We start from the raw sequence: 15,357 nt of genomic DNA on the forward strand, positions 1-15,357 counted from the left end.
CTGGTCGCTCCTGCAGCTTCCGGTGCGGTGGCTGCTCTGGTGTGGACGTCTGGAAGGGTGTGGGAAGATGCGTCGCTAGATAAAGGTGGGCGTGACGTGCGCTATTTTTACTGAAAACATGCAGACGATTCACTCTGTCAAACATGATTTTGCCTCTAAAAACTTGGCAAAGTCATGCAAACTTAAAAACACACCAAGTAAACCACGCTTAGTCATCAGCCATCAAGCCGTCCTCCTTCATCTATGTGACTGTTACAGACGGAAGCGTTAAGCGGACTTCACACGATCACCGCAAACACACCACAGGCGCACTATGGGACCGACCGGCACCGGCTCATTTTAGCAGCTCTCTGCAGCGGCGGCTGTGACGGTGGAGACGTCGGGACCGACACGGCAGAGACGGTGTGTTTGTTTTGGTACCCCACCGACCGGTCCGTCCAGTGACAGCCTCCAGGACCGCTGACGGACGAATAAAGGTTACGGCCAAGGCTGGCCCTGCACACTCAGAGGGAACGCCCGTGAAATGTCTGAGAACCGTGCAGAGTTACCGAACTATCAGGAACTCGCCATTGAGGCGGGGCGCTCTGAGAGTAACTGGAGTGACCGGCTCATGAGCATTTCTCTGGGTATGCGAGATGGAGAAGGTCGCGGTCCCGTCTATGTAAATCCTCCCACCGCCACGGCTCCAACTGAAAAGCTCTCTCTCTCTCTCTCTCTCTCTCTCTCTCTCTCTCTCTCTCTCTCTCTCTCTCTCTCTCTCTCTCTCTCTCTCTCTCTCTCTCTCTCTCTCTCTCTCTCTCTCCGACTGTGTTTTGTTCGAGTCACCAAAGTCGGATTTTGGGATATGAATGGAAATGCGGCGTGTGACCTAACTTTAAGAGCTGTCAGAACGCTGTCGATGGCCAATGGGTATCACCTGAGCAGAGACTGTTCGGATAGCCTGACAGTTCTGTGCATACGGAAAAGGCACTACTGCTGAACTGAAAGGGAGTGCAAGTCGGTCATTTATTTTCGAGTGAAGGCCTCTCCATAGTAAATCACATTAGCCCACTTTTATAGATGTATTGTGCGGTCAGGGGCCAGGAACTAGAAAAAAAAATCGTCCGCTGTGATTTTATGTGAGCATTCCTTATTTTCTTACTCCGTGAAGAACCGTGGACAATGTACACTACACGTTAACCTTGAGTTTTACGGGGTGGTTTATTGGATAGGCCAATAACATCATCCTCACGCCACATATATCCGCATTTACGAGCCCCTTTGTATGGTTGTCTCCCTTCTTTGGCTTGTTACGAGCGAGCGAGCGCAGCGAGCGAAGCGAAGTCTTTTCAATATAACGGAAAAATCTCAGTATGAGCGGCCCGGCCCGGCCCGGCCCAGCCCGGCCCGGCCCGACCCGGCCCGGCCCGGCCTGTAACGCTTTTGAGAGGCTTATATCTCAGCAACCGCTGGACCGATTGGCCTGCGGTCTTTTTTGCTGGGTAGCCCCATCCCTTCTACCCCGTAATTGACTACTCTTGACACATCTCAGTGACCGCCGTGGCACGTGCCACGTGAAAAGTCAAGGGTGTTCAAGCTGTTTTGCAAAAGTAGTGATTTTGAAAGGCTCATATCTCAGCAGCCGCTTGGGCGATTGTCTTGCGGTCATTTTTATAGGGTAGCTGCATCCCTTCTACCAATGGTCGGATACTCTTGATCTATGTGAATGACCCCCACTGCACGTGCAAAATACAACAATAAGAGGTGCCAAATTTGTTCCCATTTCAGTAACTCGGTAATTACTGGGGCGATTTCGCTGAAACTTGGCATACAGGTAGGCACCCACCAGGCAATGCATTCCCATGTGTTGCGGTTAGGGTGCTACTGCACGTGCGCACGTGCAGGGGGCGTTTCCAGATCTCGAGAACGGCTGGGCCGATTGCGCTCAAATTTGGTACACGGTTGGGGACCGGTTAGTAGACTGCCGTGCAAAAGTCATTTTGGACCCCGTTTGCACGTGCGCACGTGCAGAATGCCGCTTCCAGAACTCAGGAACGGCTGGGCCGATTGCGTTCAAATTTGGTACACCGCTAGTGACCGGTTAGAAGGGTGCTTTGCACAAGCCCGTTGGAAGTACCCTCTCGCCCTTCTGCACGTGCAGGGCTCACTATCTCGCTCGCTCGTTCTTCGCCCAAAAGGCGTTTTACTGGTAATATTTCTTCCGTATTAGTTTCTCGCTCGGTGGCTCAGTCATCCATCTTGGTACCTTTTCTGCTCCATTGAAACTGCCTTACAGGGTCGCGATCCCCTAATAGTGCAGTACCTAATCGAGGCCTCCCATTCTAGTTTGCTCTATGAGTCATTTTGCGTAAGAGCAGCCTCTACGTCGTATCAAAAGTTGTTTGATGTGTAATTTGATCATTTTATTTACTTATTATACATTTGAGTTGTGTTTTACCTTTCTGAAAATAAAAGTGCAAGTATTTTCTACATTTTAAGTCTTCAAATATGCTAGCCTTTGTCTGTCTTTTTAGAACTTCGAATTTTGGAGCCAAACAAAATTTTAACGACTGGAGACAATTACGATAAAATGGCCGGAAATAATCAGCAGCACAACGCGTATGTCCTCGTGGCCTCGCGTTCCACAGCAGCATATCGTACTCGCTTGGCGGAGGGAGCCAACTAATAAGTCATATCTTCCACGGCAGCCTAACACGATACTGAGCTGTCTTTAGAATGTCCGCTCCGAATTCACAGTGGTCACATGCACTGAGCACTCCCCGCTGGCCCGTCTGAACGACGTCCATTCTGACTGGTGTCTCCATCCGTCCGTCCGTTCATCGTCCGTCCGTCTGTCTGTCATTCCGTCCGTCTGTCTGTCTGTCCGTCCGTCTTCTGGCGCCCGACTGCAGACCTGCTCAGGGTCGGTGACCACTTACGACCGCTGCCCGGCGTGTGTGGCCGCCAACTTCCCCAGAAATGGCCACTATCGCCCAATCGTCGGACTCGAGCCGCACATCGCTGGGAAAAGCGGAACCCTCAAATTACAGTGTCCACGGACGGTAACCCTCGTGCCAGCGGCTGGGTGCGAGGTGGAGGGTCCTTGGACTTCCATAGAGACTCGGAGAGGCAGCCACTGAGCGGGCTATCATGGCAGGGCCAGTTGGGCAAGTTGGACCTATAGGAATAGCGTCAAGAAGGAAAGTTGAGTGATGGAGAGGCATGTAGTCAAGCTGCTCACGGATGATAAGCAGAATTCCCTGTTCGAAAACCTCGTGTCGGTTCAAAATGAGGCATATAAAGCATATAAGAGGTTGCTGGCTTGCTGCAGTTGCGCTGTGTTCTCCACCGTTGCACTTGCGCTCACGGGTTGACCCATTCGTCTCTACTGGCACCCACGGCGACAAACAACTCAATGGACCGTATGTGGCCAATGGACAAATGAGCCCAGCCCCGTACAACTCACCACGCCTGATGGACAAATGGCCGACACATTAATCTTGATTTGTGGACAAACAACAACACTTGTTCACGACGAGACAAGGCTGCCCTTCCTCCGCCCGCCCATGCATTCACAATGGCCGGGAAGAGATTTATTGTTGATGATTCAGTTAATTAACTTTCACTGCGGATTTGTATGCACAATCTGATCTGAGTCTATCGTAAACCTACACTTCACGCCATAAGGTGGTCTGGTCCATGATGAATTCTACTTCGGACGATCTTATTACCGACTTAGAAATTTTAAGAACGTTGAACTTGTGATTTTTGGGCTGAGTTCATTCACCAATCTTGCGAAGTGTCGGCCAACATTTTGATCGTTGTCAGTGAACCCTGCACGAGCAGATCTTACACAATCTACGGTGTGATTCTCCAAACCATGCGTGCAGTTTACATTTGCCGAGCAACCACCATCATAACGGGTGAGAGGCGGTAGTCAAAGACTTGTCTGTCTGTGGATAGGAAGTTTGATAGATGTTGCATGATGTGTTACACCGAAGTAACGCTCTTCAATGGGTAGTGGAAGAACGCATCTGACTGACGGTTCTGCATCAATGAATTGGTGGATGAAGATTGATAATTGTTATCAGTTTCTAACAAAGCGACCCGCTACGAATCTACTGCTACCAAACGATTGATAGCTTGATTTTTTAAAAGGAGGCAAGGCAACTTTGTCGAAAATAAAAATGCTACTGTTTGCATATAAGTCCCCACTATATATCCCCGTCAGGTGGACACCGCTGATCGACGAGCACTTCCCCGACGCTCTACCTACAATCTTCCAACACCTCTGCACCACACCGCGACTCCTCCCGACCTCCAGGGGCGCCGCACGCCGGCACCTGTGGTAGAAATTAGCAGCGCTGCGTGCGTAACGGACATAGTTTTGACAAATGGCCGCGGGCGTGGACGGAGCGCACCTCTCGGTGATTAATCCCAGGACGGCCGCCGCCGGCGCCGCGGGCGCATTTGCATGGGCCGTGCGGGGGAGATGGGGCCTGCTCATAATGTCGGTCACGGCCGACCGACGTGTGGGAGACGCCCCCGCGGGGCGGCTGATGCGTGACGAGGCAGCGCAGAGAATACAGAGGAGGCTGGGCAGACATGGAGGAAGCCGAGAGAGTGATGGCAGACATGCACACGGTGAAGGAAATGATGGAGGAATCTGGAGGCTTGAAGGTCGACTGCAGGAAGTGATCAAATTGCAGAGAAGGTTTGCAAAGAGAAGGATTGGTCCCTGCATGAGACCACCCATGGGTTGGCAATTAAAGGAGATATAAGAGAGGAGAGATAGAATGTATTATAACCATTGTAATGATTTGTCATTCATTAGCGTACAGCGTTACGTTCTTCAGCCATTGGCGTCGACCAGGCCGTTCAGGAGGTCGGTGCTACAAAGTATATGTTGATCAACAACACTTCCATGTCCTCTGGGATACCTGCAAGAAGGCGCTGTCTGGTGAGTGAGAATCTCATTCATATTTACACGTCTCCAGGAAAGAGAGAACCGTTATCCTACGACTGAACAGTCACCGTCTGGCCACTTCAGCTGGAATCAAGACTGGAAAGGAGACGGGTTTTCCTGACCCCAGCGACACGGGATAGGGCATTTCCACTCGAGTCTGACATGCGAGAGCCGTGCTCAGAAGACAAAGGTGGGGAGTGCCTCAAGGAACGTGTCTAGTGCCCGTGTTAAATACCTGTGGGGTGTGGGACCGGAGCGGACGTGGTTCACTCTCGGTGTGGTTCTGAGTCATGAGGGTAGGATAACCGCAGAGCGGTGACTCACGAACCAGAGCTGAATGAATGAGGGCTCGCGTTATCTACGAGTGTTGACATCACGTGTTGGGTGTTTGCCCTGCTGTGTACTAACTACGCTATGTATGTTTGGCTGACTGGAGTGATGCTAACACCTACATGCATTGCCGGGTGCCGTTCTTGGATAGTTCATGGTCAAACATAAGTTGCTGAAAGATGGATGTTTCCTCTTTTCAATGCCAAGTCGCATCCCCACCAATTTGCCTCGGGCAGAGCCGTTGTGCCGCCCCGCTCGCCACCTGTACCCGCCATGCAGCTGGTCAGTACCTTTCGACCCCAGCAGAGGCTCGCTCACCACTCGGTACCTCACTCTGACGGCTGTGCTGAGGGCCGTTCACCCGCACCAGACGGGGCAGTTTTGCATAGGTCACGGTCGGGCCGGGACCCGGGCGGCGCGGGTGGCTGCGGGAAGACACCGTCGTCTCTCGACGATCGGACGGCCGACCTCTCGAGTCGGATGGTAGAGGGGAGGGGTTCCTGGCACCGCCTGAGGCTACTAGCGGTCACGTGAGGTGGTCTGACTGCGCCGCCGAGTCGACCGTCAGCCAACTGTCCGCTGACGGAACGACATTCTGGCAGATCCGCACACGGGTAGACCGCGTCATGTTCGCTGAAACCGTCTGGGAAGTTAAGCATTCATCGGTTTTATTTACTATTTTGACTCACCGTAATAACCAATGTAATCGTAAGTCAAATAAATATCACCGTAGCACCTGTATGCCTCCATGGAACATGATCTAAGGTTCCAGTTATTTCGAATCGGCAGCTTCAGGCCGCAGTCAAAACCATACCAATATGTCACATAGCATCTTCATTTAGTGGCGAAGAGAAGGAGGACCACGTCAACTTACATCCAATCATCAACTTATATCCACTCCATATCAGTAATACAGCAGTCTATGATCCAATGAATCAATGAGTCTCGAATGAACCAAAATTGAGCCGGCGCTGATTCCAATTATTCCTTTTGGTCTTCCCGTTGACATCAGCTTATGACACCGAACTGGCCACTGATTTTCAAGTGACAGCTAGGAAATTGATTGAGTTCCATTTTCAGACCTGTTGTGACAGCGCGGGCGGTCCCATGACAGCCCGTGTCGCTGGGCTGTAATGGACTATGTCGGTCCTAAGGCATCCAAGACAGGTCTTGGTCTCTGTGACATCCTGCACCAGTCCTCTATCCCGTTCCCCGCTGAACCTAAGACAGTGCTGGGACGGGTCCAGGGGCTCCGCCACGTTTTTATGATTGGGGGGTCCGACACAGTGGCGCGGGAACTACCTTCAGACTGCGGGGGGCACACCATAATAGAGATCAACCTAGGGTACCCCCAAATCCCGTTTTCTCACCGGTTTTAGGCCATTTACTTTTCATCCCTTGGCTTATTCAACAACAACAAAAAAATTGCAAAAAAGTGCAGTATTCCGTCTCAAAGCTGTGGAGGCACCGCCCCCACGGCCCCAGAGTTGGGGGGAGCTGCCCCCACTGCCCCCTCCCCCCGGTTCCCGCGCCTATTATGGTCCGACAGGACAGTGCATAACCTTATATGGACTGGATCAACATGCAAAACTTTACTTAAGTACCTAGTGTAATGTTGAATAAATATATCATCAACTCATATTACTGTCAGTGCACCTATTTCTCCTGTGTTTGTAATAGCTGTTCTTCTGCTAGGACTGATAGGGGAAGCCGGGGGAAGCCCGGCATAGTAAGCTCTTTTTCATTTTTATTACATACCATACGTGCTGTATAAAATGTTGATATCCTGTTAGCTAGCTAAGTTCATTGGCCGTGTTTTCCCAAAAATTCGGTTTCGTGGAATAAGTATAAGGTTGAGAAAATCGAGTTTTAAAAAAGTGTTGATTTTTCTGGGGTAAGCCCGGCATAGGGGTAACGCCGGCCACCTCCCCAGCGCTTTACAACGAGTTGATGAAACCATTATGTGTCTTCCAAATATTAACAGAAAGTGAAATATTAAGGTACTGATTAGCTCTGGACATCTTAGAGTTTATGTCACTACTGGTATTTTAGCTAGCGTCTACCACATATACAGTACAGGTCGATGAAAATCGTGATGCAAAATTGACAAAAAATGTGTATTTCAAAATTTCTTAAAATTTATTTTTCTTATTACCTTAATGCATCATATTGCATATCATTCGACTCGGCTGATGAAGAAGAACACAACGACACCATTTTTGAAGCTCTATGTTCATTGTCTGTCGCGTTATCTGCAAAAACGTAGTTTGACCCCAGTTGACCTTAAGTGACATGACTGGCTTTGTCTATGATAACATGTTTATTTTCGAAATTTATCTTTGATCTAGGTGTAAACCAAACCTGCTCAGTACCTATTATCTCATGGAAAACAGTGGTTTAGTGGCATTGCTCTCGGTTGGGGGTAAGCTTGGCCACTCGCCCGGGGTTACCCCAATGTGCTAATGTTTATTTTAGAACAGCGATATTCGAAAAAAATGTCATACTTAAGCCAGCCTGCCTCGTCACCCCTCACTACAAACACTTAAACGGTCCTTACATAACATTCGTATAAATATTAGTACTGTATGGTATAACATTAACAGTGCAACATATCTCACTTTTTAGCTAAAAACCCTTAAAATATCATTTTTGCGCTATAACTTTAAAAATATGCAATTTTTGTTAGCCTTAACTGTTTTGCTGGCGTTACCTTAGCTGCCACGCTGAAAGGACAAACAGTTGAGCATTTTATTGTGAATAATTTAGCCGGAAACGGGGTGGCCGGGCTTCCCCCGCGCCCGGGCTTCCCCCGGCTTCCCTACATTTCAAAATTGTAATGGAGGTACTCAGCAATGATAAAAATAAAAGTGGTTGATAATAGAAATGGAACACCAATACAAAAACGAAAATCTACAGAGCATAGCAGTTGTATTGCGAGGAACGTTCACATTGTTTGACGTCGCTTTTCATAGCGCTTAAATCCACTTGGGAGGCGAGCTCAGGAGCTGGGAGCACTCTGGCAAGCTTGCGGACGTCGATGCACTCGGTTGTGTCCTTGTGAATATGACAGATGGCCACAGCGTTGAGTCGTTTTTGGCTCATCGTTGAACGCAGCGATGTTTTGAGACGGCGGAGCGCACTAAAACTGCGCTCCGCCGTCGCCGTACTCGCGGGCATTGTCAGGAGCCAGGTCAGCAGAAGCCTCACTTGGAGGCAGGAGCTCTCGGGCATCTTCACTGAGCCCTGAGAAACCCTCGCACGCTTCTTTGAGTGTCGAAAATGGATGCTTCTCGGAAAACACGCGGAGCTGCGAGAGTAGCTCGTCCACCTTCAGTTCTGGTGGCCACGAGTGCATCCGCTCCTTCGCCTCGGACACCGATGTTTGGTCATGCTGGCCCAGCAGAACTCCCTCAACGATGGCCACTTCTTTTAGCCCATCCTGGTCAAACCTATCCTTGAGATGGCTCAGTGCACTGTCTAGGACCTGAAGAAACTGCACTCTCAGATACTCAGTGAGGCCTTCGGGCTGGTGATGAACTCTTGAAAACTTTGAATTTAATTATTTGTTAGAACGAAATACTGAAAACAGACCAAAAAAATATTCCGCGGTTAAACTTTTTTTAAGTTCTTTCTTTAAAGAGAATAAAAGCAAAAGTTGAGATATGTACATGGATTATTGGGAGGGTCTGTACCCCACACCAAAATTATTGGGGGGGTCCGGACCCCCCGACCCCCCCTGTGGCGGAGCCCCTGGACGGGTCTCTCTCAGCGCTGCAGCCGCGGCGAGCTGCCCGACTCTGACTGATGGGCATCAGCTCAAACCCGCAGCTGCAGCCGCGTGTACGGCTTATCAATGCGCGCGCAGCAACTTTTCTGCAAAATCATGCAGCTATGTGGTCTGCACGGCCATCGAGAGGTGCACGCACGTCGCACACACATGGTGGTCGCCCCCAGTGACCCCTAGCCCACCGGTCATTGCCCGGTGAACGGAGGGATCGAATCTGCAGAGACTTGGGAAGCGAGATTCAGGTATCCATTTACTTCAGTTGAATCAATGCATTTCAGTGATCGCTGATGTCCATTACGTACAGGGTGTCCAGGAAAAAAAGATACTACGGAAATTATGTCGCATTCATTAACGCACGTGCCGATTTTGTTCCAAATTCATGTGCTTATAGTGCAAGATTTGGCAAAACTCATGAGCACTGTAATGCGTCGTTGGAAAGTTGTCTGCCTGCCCTCCGAGATGGTCAACATGACCATCAGTCACCTGCAGACTGTGCTAGTGCTGGAGCTGATCCGCCGTAAGGCCGCTCACATTGAGTATCTGCTTTGAGGAGCTGCCGCAACTAACCAAAGAGTTTACATGCCATGTGGCACCTGCTGTCTGTTTTGCCATATTTTGGCGAATACAAGCATGTGCCATTTTAAAATGTAAGGTGTTTATTTTCGGAATTACGGCAAAAAATAATAGTATCCGTTTTTTCTGGACACCCTGTAAATTCACTAGCTCATGCAAATTATTTCATTGTATGAAACATCATGTTGGATATATATCCACCCAAAAATGTTCTTGCCTGAAAAGAAGGAAACCTTAAGTGACTTGCTCAAGTCCATCCGGAAGCCGAGACATAACTAGTTTAAAGCAGGCTAAGACAAAAGGAAAGCTCTTCGCGGAGAGCATAAGCATCTTCCTGCGGTCGATATGCAATGGACACATTACACACGCCGTGTAACCAAGTGTCGCCGGCGGTGTTTGGACGGGCCGTGTAAACAGTCCGCGTCACAGTTGTCTATGTGCGCCGAGTGGACCAAACACCTAGCCAGCGTCTGTTACTGTGCACCGTCTGTGCAATGTCAGTGCATGGGTGCATGATATTGTTTGTGAGACGCCAGGCTGCGACACGTTACGAACACCGACAGTGGTCTTCAGAAGTCCTCCTAGTTTGAGTGTTAGTGGTAGGACTGAGGGTCGGATGTCACACTTGACCCTCGTAATATTGAAGCACACTGCCATGAAAAAGAGAAACATCAGAGGCAAAATGATGTACTTTAGCTGTCCTGTCGCGTGGAGAAGGAAAGACAGAGTGATGACAAAGACTGAATCCATTTGCAGAACGTGTCTGGACCAATGCACCTAATTAGCTTCTGTAGATCAGAAGCATGAGCTACGTACGCCGAATGAAACATGAGCATGAGCATCAAACATATGCTCCTTCAACCCGCACAATTCTGCAGAAGTTATTAAATGTTTGGGCGCACCAGCAACGTTCAAAAATGAGGAATGTTATCATGTATCTTATCAAACCACTGTCGAACTTAGCAACTGCTCCTCTATCTCTGCCTCCAGGAAGTGGCCGACTGGCATCGCGCTGGTCGGCGGCTATCCGTGGCACGTGACGGCGTCTGGCAACCGACCAAACGCCGCCAGCCGCCGACCTGGCACGTGCAGCACATTTCACCTCATTGTCAGACGCATAAAGCGGCCAGCATAAATCCAGGTTATTCGCTCCAGAGTCGGCCGCCGCCTCCGCGCGCGGCTGTAATCGGAGCCCCCGGGCATTCAGAATTAACCAGTTCACGTTTAGAATTTCACCGTTGCATCAAATCATGGTTGGTAAAAGGTCAACATCCCAGGAAGACATTGCCTCGTGTATGATGATGTGGTTTTGCAGGTATTGAAGCTTAAAAATATTTGAAAAAATATCGACATTGGACTATGACATCACTTCCTGTTAGACCTCAATTATGAACAGCACACCCTTGTTATGAATTATGATGTCATACCCGCACGACTCCCGCGGTCAGACGCATCGAAACAGTCGCCGCTCCCCTCCGGATGACGTCACTCCCACACCCCTCTGGGTGACGTCACCCCTCCCGCAGGGTGACGTCAGATCCTCTCTGCATCGCTATCAGCTTAGACGTCGGACCTGTCCCCTCCGGCAGCATCAGAGACCGCCGACAATTCCCAAGTGGCCTCTGCCCCGTGACACGAATGACTAAGCGGTGCGGACGCACACCCGGAACACACCCACCCTTCTCCATGACACCGCTAAAAAAGAAAAAAAAAGAAGAGTAAATCGTCACGTGTTCTTACACCACCAGCAGCCAATTATCAGCGTTTTCTTTATTTCTTTTCCGACGGTCTTCATTCTTTGCTTCCTCCCACTATTCCTGACAAACTAACGTCCTCAACCCTGAGAAAGGACATCCTTTCTGTCACTCCCATTCCTCGGTTGCACCCTCACCTCCCATGGTCATGCCCTGCCGTGCGGGACATGTCCGCTGGAGCTGGGGCCCGGCTGATGGACGGAAGGGACCACACTGAGGGCCTTCCGGTCAGTGGGGGCGCGCCACTAATGACCCCGTGACCTGAGTGGCTGCGAGCTGATGGGTCGGTTTCTCTGACACCCCTGGCTGGCGCCCTGTCTGACTCTCTGCAGATGAACCGAAAAGAGCAGAGCGCTCTGCAGCGGCAGCACTGGGTTGAGAGGAGGCTGATTTGGGCAGTGAATCAGATTAAAGTGCAAATAATCCGATAACTGTTGCGAGCTAGACGGTTTGTTTAATCGCCTAGAGCAATGATGTGACGCATGCCACATTTGATTATTAAAAGATGTTTTTTAATGCATCAGAGAGCAATTGATATCTTGATGTGGACTAAATTGCACGCCTCCGTGCCCTAAACACTATCTGAGGGCCTCAGCCCTGCTTCATTTCTCCCTCTGTTTGTCCACATCTTCTGCATGCCTTACCATTGAACAATGAACGTTTACAAACACGACCCATGTTTGATAAACGCTCCATTAAACCGTGGGCAAAGCATATCGATCTGCTGTGAAAACATGACACAAAAGACCGACACGGTCAGACAGCTGTGGCGCTGACGTTTCAAACAGAGCAGCTTCAACGAACACGAGGGCTCACGGCATATGTAGATGCAGCTGAATCAGCTAGCTGGGGTGCATGGACGCAGGGGTGCAGAGACCGCGGCCCGCCTCGCCGTGGTCAACAATTGAAAATGACAGTTTTCATGGTCACGTGCATTTGGGGTACAAACGAAAACACGATCGCGGTTGAGTTATTCATTCGTAGGTTGATTTTACGGGGAAAAAATTTACGGCAATATGCAGAAATACGATACGATACGATAGGATACGATTACGGACACGGACACGGCGGTTACTTTATGTCCGACTTATTTTGAATTGCCCGTTGGCTTTATTTTTCTGTAGAGCGTTGAACGTTCTGGTAAAATGACGATATCAGCAGTTTCTACAATCTACATTTGCAATAAAAAATCTCAGTAAATAAGGAAACGTGTAAACTTATAAATGTCTACCCTGTTCGAAAGTCGACAAAATAACAAATGCTTTCACCGCTCTTCTTGTGTCCTCCACTCTCACTAACCTCATTCGGTACAAAGCCGCTCAGCACCGTCTGCCTATGGGTGGTGTGTATTTTTGGGGACAGCTGGCGGTGGTCGCGGGCACCCCACGGATCCTCCGCCTCGGGGGCTCCCAACACCTGGACAGTGGCGATGGCCGGTCCGCACCTGCCGCAGGGAGCGGCAGCGGGACAGGAACCCGAACCGGCAGCGGTAGTGGCGTCACAAGGACGAACATCATCGGCGATCAGATGTGAAGCTGTCCGTCTCTGTCATTCTAAATCCGTCAGCCTGTCTGTCTCTATCGGTCTGTCAGTCCAGTGGCCCGTTTCCGTCTCTAAGTCTGTCAGCTTCAACATATATCAATCCGTCGGTCAGTCAGTCCTTCTGTCTTTTCGCTGCTCTGATCGCCGACTTCTCTGTCTGTTCTCCGTTACCTCCTATCGCCATCCCTGGGATGTCCTTCCTCCACATGCATTGCATAAAATTAGTAAATTAGTACATTGCATAAAACCGAACAATGCACTTAGTACTATCGCGCGGCTCGAGAAATGACGTTCCTCACGTTCAGGCAAGCATATCTCCTTTTTTATGGAAATCTTACATGAACAGAATGGAATCCCAATTATACATTTTGTTTGAAGTCTGTAAAAACTCCATGAAGACAGCACGCGCCACTGATCTGCCATTCCTGGCGTTAAGTCACGTGTAGGACGCCGGCTGACCGCCTGAATCACGTGTAGGACGCCGGCTGACCGACTGAATACCAATGTCGTCACGGTGACATGGCCTTGGCTCGGCGCACTTGAGCAGTCCAGTTGTGGTAACCACGTGTGTCGCCGGCCGGCACGGGAGTTCCCGGCGCAGACCGATTCGCGCGCCGACTTGTGACGTCGCTACCCCGCCCCGGCGCTGGGGGGGGCGGCCCAGGACGTGTCTGTTCGTGAACTTTGTCCCATCACGATGCGACCGCGTGGCTGCGGCCTGCGCTGCCGCAGTGCGTCGGCCAGTGACCAATCCGCGCTCCGATCGGCAGCCACGTGGTGTCCGAGTGCTTCTGCGCATGTCTGGGGCCCAGCCCGCTGCGTCGGGCCGCGCGCTCCGCTCCCCCGACATTCTAGGCCGAGCTCTTGACCCGAGCAGACGCGTCACGTCTGGCTCCATTAGGCCCGTTCTGTCCGGGATTTAGAACTTTAGATTAGCAGGGCATATTTGGCAAACTTGGATTTCATTCTCGTCTCTTCGTCGCTCCATTGTCTGATTCGCTGTTTTGGTTTTGACTTCGTTTTGGTAATTTAAATATAACAACCCGCTCTTTTAATTAATTCTTTTACTTGGGGCCGTTTGGATCGAACTGATTGAATTTTTGGAACACGCACCAGGTTGATATTATCCATTTCTGATTAACGTAAAATCCAGTCACTGATATGTGGTGAACAGCCCCACAGCACCACATATTGGTGAGCCCGACGTGATTCTTGTTCGATTTTTCCATACTTCCGGGTTGTCGCCTCCGCTCATTCCCGAATCAATTATTTTATATTATTCCCCACATGGATTGCTATTCCGTCGCTCCACTGTGGCTTCTGCGCCACTTTTCCATGATGGTTTCTGTGCCATCTCTCCGCCGTGTGATTAGTTAGGCAGTTATCTTCTCGGTGATTTTATTTCGGCGTTCCATTGGCTCTTTCGGATTTTGCACTCGGTGTTTTGAATTTTAATTGTTCAGTGCATTGCAAACACCGGCTATACTTTTAACGATCATGACGAACGAGGGCACGATGGAACCCGCTCATGCTGAGCCGGTCCATCATGTGTCGATCAAGCCGCCGGTTTTTATGGACACCGCAGTTGACGGCTGGTTTGCTATTATGGACGCCCAATTTAACATTGCCAAAATCACCAACTCGCAGACCAAATTCTACCACGTTCTCTCTGCCCTGCCTCCGGAAACCATCTCGCACATCCCGCGTGCTGTCTTGAGCAACAAAAATTTCTCTGAGCTACAGACAGCCGTCACTGACATGTACGAAAAGACAAAGCCAGAGATGTTTGAGAAACTGATCAGCAAAACGCGTCTGACGGGCCGGCCCTCACTCTTTCTAAGCGAACTCAGAGAGGTGGCCGACAAGGTTGGTGTCGGAGACGATCTCGTTCGGCACAAATTTATCCAGTCGCTACCCACAGGCATTGCAACGGCCCTGGCTTCTCAGCGCGAGCTCTCATTGTCGCAGTTGGGCAAACTCGCGGACGAGCTGATGCCTCTTGTGCAAAACTCAGCTGCTAACATGGTTCACTGTCAGGATCAGGACCCACAGTCCGACTCACAGGCGTTCTTTGTGGCTCAGCAGCACCCAAGGTACCACAGGGCCACTCAGCCGCAGAGCCGAGCCGCCACACACTCCCCTGCTCGTGATGCTCGTGATTCAAGGGCGTCTCTCGGTCTCACGCCGTTCCATCCTGACCAGAAGCCGAAAGTATGCCGTGCTCACCTGTTTTTCGGCAGCCGAGCACGCACTTGCAAGCCATGGTGTCACTGGCCCGACAAAGCTGCTGATCTGACCATGCAGCCGTCCTCACGAGCTGCATCTCCCTCCCGTGCAGTCTCAGAGTCGGGAAACGAGAGGAGCAGGCCGTAAACGCAGCCCTCGGCCTGCCGCTCCTTAGGGTAACAGCCAAGGTGAATGATCAG

The sequence above is a fragment of the Amphibalanus amphitrite genome, unplaced genomic scaffold, assembly GCF_019059575.1.
Source record: "Amphibalanus amphitrite isolate SeventyFive unplaced genomic scaffold, NRLGWU_Aamphi_draft 000756F_arrow, whole genome shotgun sequence".
NCBI classification, from domain to species: Eukaryota; Metazoa; Arthropoda; class Thecostraca; order Balanomorpha; family Balanidae; genus Amphibalanus; species Amphibalanus amphitrite.